At 38.2% G+C, this 8,493-nt stretch overlaps 1 long non-coding RNA gene across 1 annotated transcript in view; it reads right to left on the reverse strand.

Annotated features, from left to right (window-relative positions):
- LOC110468224 (uncharacterized) overlaps positions 1-8,493 on the reverse strand; it is a 128,410-nt gene that overhangs the window by 79,338 nt on the left and 40,579 nt on the right. The window contains exons 3-4 of the long non-coding RNA XR_014953262.1: positions 4,412-4,482; positions 4,255-4,328 (exon numbers count right to left, since the gene is read on the reverse strand). This is a non-coding gene — a long non-coding RNA (uncharacterized LOC110468224). The remainder of the gene's footprint in view (positions 1-4,254; positions 4,329-4,411; positions 4,483-8,493) is intronic.

Below are 8,493 nucleotides of genomic sequence, written 5' to 3' on the forward strand. Positions count from 1 at the left end.
AGGGCTTGTAACAGTAACAAGAGAAAATCAAGGTATTACCCATCCTTATTTAAAAACTGTTGCAATTTATTCCAGAACAGCATGTGTTTGCTCCCTCTCTCAATCCTCCTCCCCAGCTCCCATGTCATCATTAGTGAAATCAATCACAACACGCTGTCTTATCACAAAAGTTAAAACTCTGACCTTCATACTCTTCCCCACCAAGGACAAGCAGCTCTGGAGGCACAACTGTCAGTGTACCCTTATAAGAATACATCAACAAACTAAGGATTACAAGCTCCTAATGAGGTCTTTGAGGCTTTGCAGACCAGGCTTCTCAAATTGCTGTTCTCTGAACAAAGGAATCTTGCTAATCATTGGATTTGTGCTTTCCAGTTTTGAGAAGTTCACAGTGCTGTTCAAATGATATTATCTGCTTTTAGATTTCTTTCTTAAAGAGCTTAACAGAACTATCTGTCTCTTCCCTTGGCCCTGCTTCAGGAAAGTGTTTGGTCATATAGTAAGTCAGCTCTTATTCATAAATTCATAGGCATGAGTCTGAAAATATTGCATATAAATCCTAATGGAATTTCAGTATACATTGCCTGAAAAGTAAATTTCCTTGACCACAGCTTTGCAAATGGATTCAGCAACTAAAAAATAATTTTCTAGAATATGGAGAATTCTGCCTGCTGGACAAGCATCTAAGTAAATGTTATTTTGCTGGTTTTGTTCTTTCCCTGTGTTAAGTTTCCTAAGTTTAGATATGCTGAGGTAGCACGTCCCTATAATGCTGTCTAGAGAGTTGCAGAAATCTTTTACTCTTGCAATGCTTTGACCTCATCTGATTTCATTTACATATTCTGCAGATTTTCAGCGTGGCCTGTCAAATTTGCTTGATATATGTCTAACTCTCTCCCTGAGTTCTCTTCCAAGGGTTTTATCACCTCTGTTTACTTCAGTGCACCTACTTCTCAATAACAGTTTTGTTCTTATACAGAAAAAGACAGTTCTCTTGCCCTGCCTCTTCAGCCCAGCTGTCCTCCATAGATGTGGCTGCTCCCAATTGCATGGGAATCTGCCTTTGAGTAGATGAGGCTTTTTTACACCAACAAACACCATAAAGTGTGAATCAAACCCAAAGGGTGTTTGATTGAGAATTTAGAAAGTTAAACTGCTGAAATATGTAGTTTATAATTAAAGTACTGAGAAAGCCTTTACTGAAGAATCACTAGGAGAAACACTATAATTATGCTGTCCTTCACATCCTGCCATTAACATTTCTATTAGTGACATAAAAATAATGTGGTCTTTTTTCTCTTTAGGAACTGTCAGCTCTCTTTTATAGGATTCAAGTAAGTTTATAAAGAATACAAAGTTCTTAAATGGAAAATGCAAATGATGATTTTTGTGTAAAGGACATGACAGTCACATTAGTAAGCTCATGAATATCATGCCCATATATGTTTCAAGTCAGTGAAGTATAACTCCTTTTTCCTTTTCAATTTTTCCCTATCTATTCAGAGTTTAAGAAAATAAAAAGGAGAATTAAAAAAAAAAAAAAGTAAGAACCTCTTTTGAGCTCTCCTGTTAGCTGTTCAAACCTTATATTTTTATAGTAACACAGACTGCCTGTACTTCCAGGAACACAGAGACAGAGCCCATTTCAAACAATTAGAATCATTGAATTATCAGGCTTGGAAAAGTCCATCTCAGATCATCTAATCCAAGCATGAGAAAGGGAGATCCTGAGCCCAGGTACCAAAAAGACTCTATGCAGGCAACAACCTGCCATATACAATAATAGAAACATTTTGGGGGATGTCCCAAGGACATCCTTTAGTCTGCAGCTGCCAGCAGACCATGCTTCTTCTCCCTGATAGCACAGAAAATGCTGCAGCAGCAGCTGCAGCTGGTGAGTGCCTGGGAGCCCAATTGGACATGTATCCTCTGACCACTGCATCCCTCAGGAGATGCCATTTGATTGGCATTCCTACACACTCAGAAGAGGTAAAGGACAGTATATGGCCCTGTGTTACTACTCTGGGGACTGTAGTGACCCCGCTGATTCTGAAGGAGAGCTGATGCACAAAGTAGAAAGTACAACAAGGAGTTGTGGCTCACGTGAGGCCTTGGCAGCCAGTTCTGTTCTGTTGATTCCCAGTCAATTCTAAGTGTTGATACAAGAGAAACATGTTTATGAAAAGTGCATTTTCTGTCAAACAAGCAGCACAAGTATAATGGAGTTGAAATTAGACACTTGAATGTTTTAAATCTTTTGTTTAGTGTGGAAGAGAAATAACTGCTAAAACAGATCTAAATACATTCTCTAGTAGATTTTAATAAGTGACTGCTTGAGAATAAATTATATTCAAAAATAAACTATGTCATCTTGACTAAGTTGCGTGAAATTATATGGTTAGGATATTTCAAGATCCTCAGATGTTACATTGAGGGCAAATATATCTCATTATAACAGTTCTAGGGGAAGGCAAGTGTTTCATGTCTGACACAAACAGATAGCATTTACTTTTTATATATGTACATATATACTTACTTTACTTGTTATATGTGTACATATTTACTTACATATATTGACTTGTTAAGGATAGTCAAAACTGAGTAAAGTAAAATTACTGAGAAAATGTGAATTAGATGTGAACCTCCATTTGGTAAATCCCCATTTACCAAGTTAGTGTAGCACCAAGCTCATATCATAAACTTCATGAAAGTCAGTGTATACTTGTTTGAGTCTAGTACTACCTAAATCTAGCTGTATTTTTCTCATAAAGCAGTTCTCACCAGCTGAGAGCAGCAATAGAAATAAATCAAAGCTAACAAAACATGCCAGGAAAAATGCTGCTGATAAAACCTTGTAGTTTTTGTCTGTTTAGAAGCCTGGTCCAGAACCTGTGTAATGAAAGTGGCCAGGGGCTCTCATTCCCTTCCAGCCAAAGCTCCTTTTCCCACAACAGATGTCACAGTGGTAAAGATGATCTTCTGTGTAAAACTCAGGCTGTATACAGTGGAAGAAATAATTTGTCTTTATACCACAATTAAATCAATTTGCAGCTCAAAAATCTCAATTTTCTGTATGCAACCCAAACTTCTCTTTTACCATATATGTGACAAAGGCTTTAAACTCAAGCTAATTGACTTTTAAGATCAAGGAATTAGATCAAACCAGCAGAACTCAGTTGTCCACTCAGATATTCTGGCTAAGGAGTAGCTGGGAGGGGAAAGAGTGAATATGTAGGTTGTTCTGGTGTTTACAGTTCTAAATCCCTGCAGCTTCATGATGGAGTTCTCCCAAATGAACTAGCAAGTTTCTGCAACTGGAGAAACCCTTCCAAAAGGGCATCATGATGAGTTGAAGCAGGGGAAGGAAGAGTTCACATGGTTCTATCTGTATATGTCAGATGTCATTTTTTAGACTTCATCAGTCTTGCCACTGCTGCGCTGACCTTTGGTGTGCCACACCAAGTTGAGTTTGTCAGATTACCTTGCTGCCCTGTAGTGCACCAGAGTCAAGCTGACCAGCTGCTCACTCACTCTTTTTAAAAGCTGATATGCAAGTCCATGCACTCCACTGGTGGTCACACACTCCTAAAAGCTGATTATCCTGCTCAACATCACAGCAATCATGCACTGTGCAACTGCCTAGCATGGCGCAAATACCCCAGATTTTTCAAACACCTGAGAGAATAAATAATTTGCCTTTAAAAGTTGTCATTGCAGCACAAAATGCTACGAAGTACATATAAATAAAGGTAGGACAGGGTATTTGCCTAGGACACATCTTAGGAAATGCCAAGAAGTGCTACTTTTAAAACAGCACAGGAGACAATGAGGTCTTCTGATAATGGTGCAGGTCCTCATCTTACCTCTGGCTGGACATTATGGAAAACACTGACACTGATGCTGAAAACCAACATCGGAATTCTGACAGGTTAGAGATAAAACTTAGAATAATTTTGCTATGAAGGAGCCAAAAATTAACACAGAGGGAGGGAGAGGGTCCCAGACTCAACAGGATTGTGAAGGAGATCTGGCAGTAGATGCTGCATTAAAGTGCTTAAGTGGTTGATCTAAACAAAGACAGACCCTCTGTGCCTGACAGAGGCTGAGTTTCAGACAAGTGTTAATGAAAACCCTTTCTGAACCTATTTGGCTCTATCCTCATATTCTCACATGTATGCTGGAAAATTCGCATCAGCAGCAATTATTTTCCTTCTATTTTCAGATCCCACAGCCTTCAGCAGCATTAGCACTTACCTCTCAGCTGTCTTCTTTCATTTGGCTGGCATCCAGGGCATACTCCCTCTGCACTCCAAGTGCCCCGTGTAAGGCTGCATATGACAAAGTAACAGAGGATAAGTTGGAAACCCCAGGATCAGTCATGGATTAATGAGCCTTTGGCAGACCTTTGTACCTTCTGTTTCAAGTGCAAGGCAAAATCCTTTGATCTTCCCTTATCTGCATATTTGTGTAGAAGCATGTAAACTGAAAAAGAAAACAAATAAATAAAATCCCTCAGGTCCATCAAAATAAGATACCTAATTGGACAAGATTTGTCTCCTAGAAGAAGAATCTGACAATAAGTATGTAAGAGACAAGTCAGATATATGGTTTAATGCACTAATAGAAGGCTGTCATGTGCCATAGGGATGAGCACAGTCTAACAGCTTGGGAAAATGGTATTATTCTTAGTAGCAAAACTTTCAACATATACTACAGTCTGAATGTACATTATATATTTATAGATATATAAAAATATGTTTCCTTCTTCTTCATTAAAGGTATGATTTTTCAAAATTGCCTGAGTAACTTTCCCACTTTAATTGAATTGCATAATTACTGAAGCTGACAGCATGAGGCCAAATGTTGCTTTTGAAATCATTGACTGCTCTGGGAATTTTGTGTGTTCAGAAGACCACAGACTTTTTCAGAGGCTGAATCTGCAACATCTGCATAAATGTAGCAGCCTGGGCTGGCCTTTTGGAGCCAGCCATCATTATTACACCCTCCCAGGGACTGTTGACAAAACTTTCAACATATACAGCATTTGAAAAAAAAAAAAACATCCCTTACAGAGATTATCTATGCTCCAGATATCTGTTCTGTGCTTTCTCCCAGCACTTCTCCATGGTTTGGAGAGAGTGTCATGAACAGGGTAGGTGCTCTACTGAAAAATAGCAGAATTTCTGCCTTTCCTTCAGCAGTACCATTTTCAAATCACAATCAAACACATTGGAGAAACACTGCCATGGTCTGTGACTATGATAATTCTAACAAAGACCACGGAACATTCCCTTCTGACCGTGCAGCCATTTGGCTTTAACAGGTATCAGTCCAGAAGGCTTTTTTGCAGAGAAAATGTTCAGCTCTTCTTAGGAAAGGACACTAATGTGGTCATGATAACAGAATTCAACAGAAAGAAAGAAACAAGTAGATTATGCCTTGCTTGTGGAGGGTAACCTGCATCTACTTGTTTGTGCATTCCCTAACCTGATTTGGCCATAACACCCACCTGAATATAAACAGTTTACATTGCAAATGTAGGCGGACAGGATTCATTTCAATACAAGAGGTTTTGGCATTGCTGGCCGCCCTGAATGAGTGACAGCAGTTGTGGCATGAGCTTTTAATGGTATCTGCTTTCTACTGCAAGCAGGATAGAGCACCTCACTCCAGGTTTAAGAGTTAACCTGTTTAAAACTGGTAAAACAGTACTAATTATTTATTTTTATTTAATACAATAGAGCACAAAACTGATGCAAGCACTCCCATGAGAATAAAGTGCAAACCCTTGGGTTATAGTGCCTTCTTATATGCCACAAAGATAGGGGGAAGAGATTCAAGCTGCTGAAGCATCTGGTAATAGCACTTGTGGAGTATGAATGGGGAACCAAATCCCAGCCTGCTTTACTCAGGTGAGTAGTTTTTTGCTGATCTGTTCTTAAAATAATCATCAATTCCTGCTCAGTGCTTCCCCCCATAAATTAGCTCCTATGATGTATAACAGCCACTAAAAGAAGAATTGAACAGGGGAAATTAACTTGCTTTTCAGTAGCAGAAATTTATCAAGACCACACTTTTTTACTGGGACAAAAACAATTCATTTAAGCCTTGTCAAGATTTCTAATTAAAAATCCTCTGCTCCCAACTGCAATTCACAAATACTGTGCTTAATTTGGAAGTTAATAATATTTCCATGCATTTCTGCTATACTCTGCCATTGCAGCTACGACTCTAGTCTGATAACAAGAGCATTGTACCCAAGCCAGCAGTAAATGACTTTACTCATTTCATTGTGTAAAAATGAAGCTTACTTTGTAAAAGGGGAATGGGAAGGTTTGAAGCTATATTTATTGTCTGGGTTTCAGCTCTATTGTATGAGATAAGAAAGATTTGTCTCATTATGTGTAGGTCAATGCATTAGATATTGCAGATATGAAAAGGTATGACTATTTATTTGGACTTAATTATCTTACACCAGGCCACCTGCTGCCTGGCAGGTCGGCTACCCTAAAGTATTTGTGTGAACAGCTTGGGCCACAGATGACAGCAATGGAAGATCATCTACATCTAGCCCACAAATAGAGCTCAACTCTGTTTTTCATTAGTTGTAAGTTGGAAGAGGTCTCTTCCTTCAAAGGCTTAGGTAGTGTAGGCCCTCATCATGTTCAAGGACAAATTTTCTGTTCTAGCAGAATCTGACTAAGATTATTCTGTTATGAATGACTACTATTTCATAGGTGAATTCATGCGTATGAACCCTTTGACTGGGTTTTCCACGCAAACTACAAGACAAGTGGGAAAGAAATAAAACTTTCAATCTTCACCAACATGTAACAACTCATCTTAACTTCCTCTAATTCTAGAGGACTATTACACTAAAGAACTCAATATATGACAAATCTCCAATAAAGTCAAAACTCAACACCTCTCTTTCATGTCTAAGAAGTATTTAAGTTTCATGCAATTCATCTTCTGTGCTCATTATACATCAGTAACATCATGTGTCTACACCATCTCCCCTTTGCCTACCAGTTGCATCCTTGCTTATAATCTGTGAGACAAGAACACATACAAGAACATTTGCTGACCATACAATGAGAGCTGCAAGCATTTTTCTGTACATTAGCTCATTACCTCTGTAGCCAGTATATTGCCAGAGTTCATAGGGGATATTGCTTTAAAATAGACAGTTTTAAGGAGAGATATGAGAGAAAAACAGGAGGCATTTTTCTGACATCAACAAGATGTCAGAATCAAAAACAACAGGAGACGTGAGTTTAAAAAAATCAGACTAGATGTAGGGTAGGATGGGATTCCTGCATGACCACAAGGCCATCGTTAATTTTGACCCAAACAATACCTTCCAATATAAAAACTAAAAGCCAGACTTCATTTTCCCAATGTTAAAAAAAAAGAAGCATGAAAAAAGCCTCTTGAAAGGAGGACAAGACTTTCTGTTCTTACTTTCATATAAGTTGGCTATAAATATAACCAATAGTCAAAAAGTAACTAAAGAAACGGCAGCATAAACATTAAGGAGGAAAAGCCTCCGCACAATGATTTTGTCTCTTTTTTTAAGCCAAGTTTAAATATTATAATCTGTCCTTGACATTTCAGAGGAATTTTGTGGTTCATCTTTCAGTTTAACCTTAGGAATCATTAAGAACTAAAACCAAGTTAGAACTAGGTATTAGTGAGACTTTTTTCTTCTGTATTCTTTGAAGACTGGCATACACACTAATTTTTTAACTCAGAGTTCTGATGTATATGTGACAGACAGGGGAGCTAGGTCCTTCCTAGCTGATGCTAATTCTCTCTTTAAAACTCATTAAGATAAAGGTAAGAAAACTCCTTATGTTCTTATAACCTGGACTAAAGCCACCAGAGCCAATACAAGTTTTTCCAATGGTTTCAGATCAGGCTGAAAATCCTGAGACAGCACCATCACTCGAGTTTGATGAGCTATGATTCTTTAGCACTTGTGGCAACATGCTGTCACTGTGAAAGCCACATCAACCATGAAATCCAGGCAGTCCTAGCAGCCAGTCTGCCTTTGGTGGCACAAGAGAAATTCCAATGGACTATGTGGCTTTTACTGTTGTCCATTTGCTCTTAATGCACAGGGAAAGAGAGGAAAAGAATCAGTCTCAGCTCTGCCGCTCTGCCACTCTATCTAATATTCTCGGGCTTGTTTTTCCTTCTTTCTTTTTCTCAAATTTAAATACTGTACACCTGATATTATGGTTATTTTTGCTTATTAAAATTCTAAGACGCATTTTCTTTTTTACACTATGTAAAAGAAAAATATTAGGTGTATTGGGCTATTGAGCTGATATTACTTGGGTAAATATGTTGATGTTGGAAGACCAGAGCTTGACATTCTGTGTGCTGCTTTGTAGTTTTTAGGGATGTAACTTTATTAGGTAAATCACAGCTAGACAGTTGTAATGAAAAAGGAATTATAACTGACAGAAATAGCAGAACTAATTTAGC

The sequence above is a fragment of the Lonchura striata genome, chromosome 2 (assembly GCF_050655825.1).
Source record: "Lonchura striata isolate lonStrDom1 chromosome 2, ASM5065582v1, whole genome shotgun sequence".
In the NCBI taxonomy this organism is placed as follows: Eukaryota; Metazoa; Chordata; class Aves; order Passeriformes; family Estrildidae; genus Lonchura; species Lonchura striata.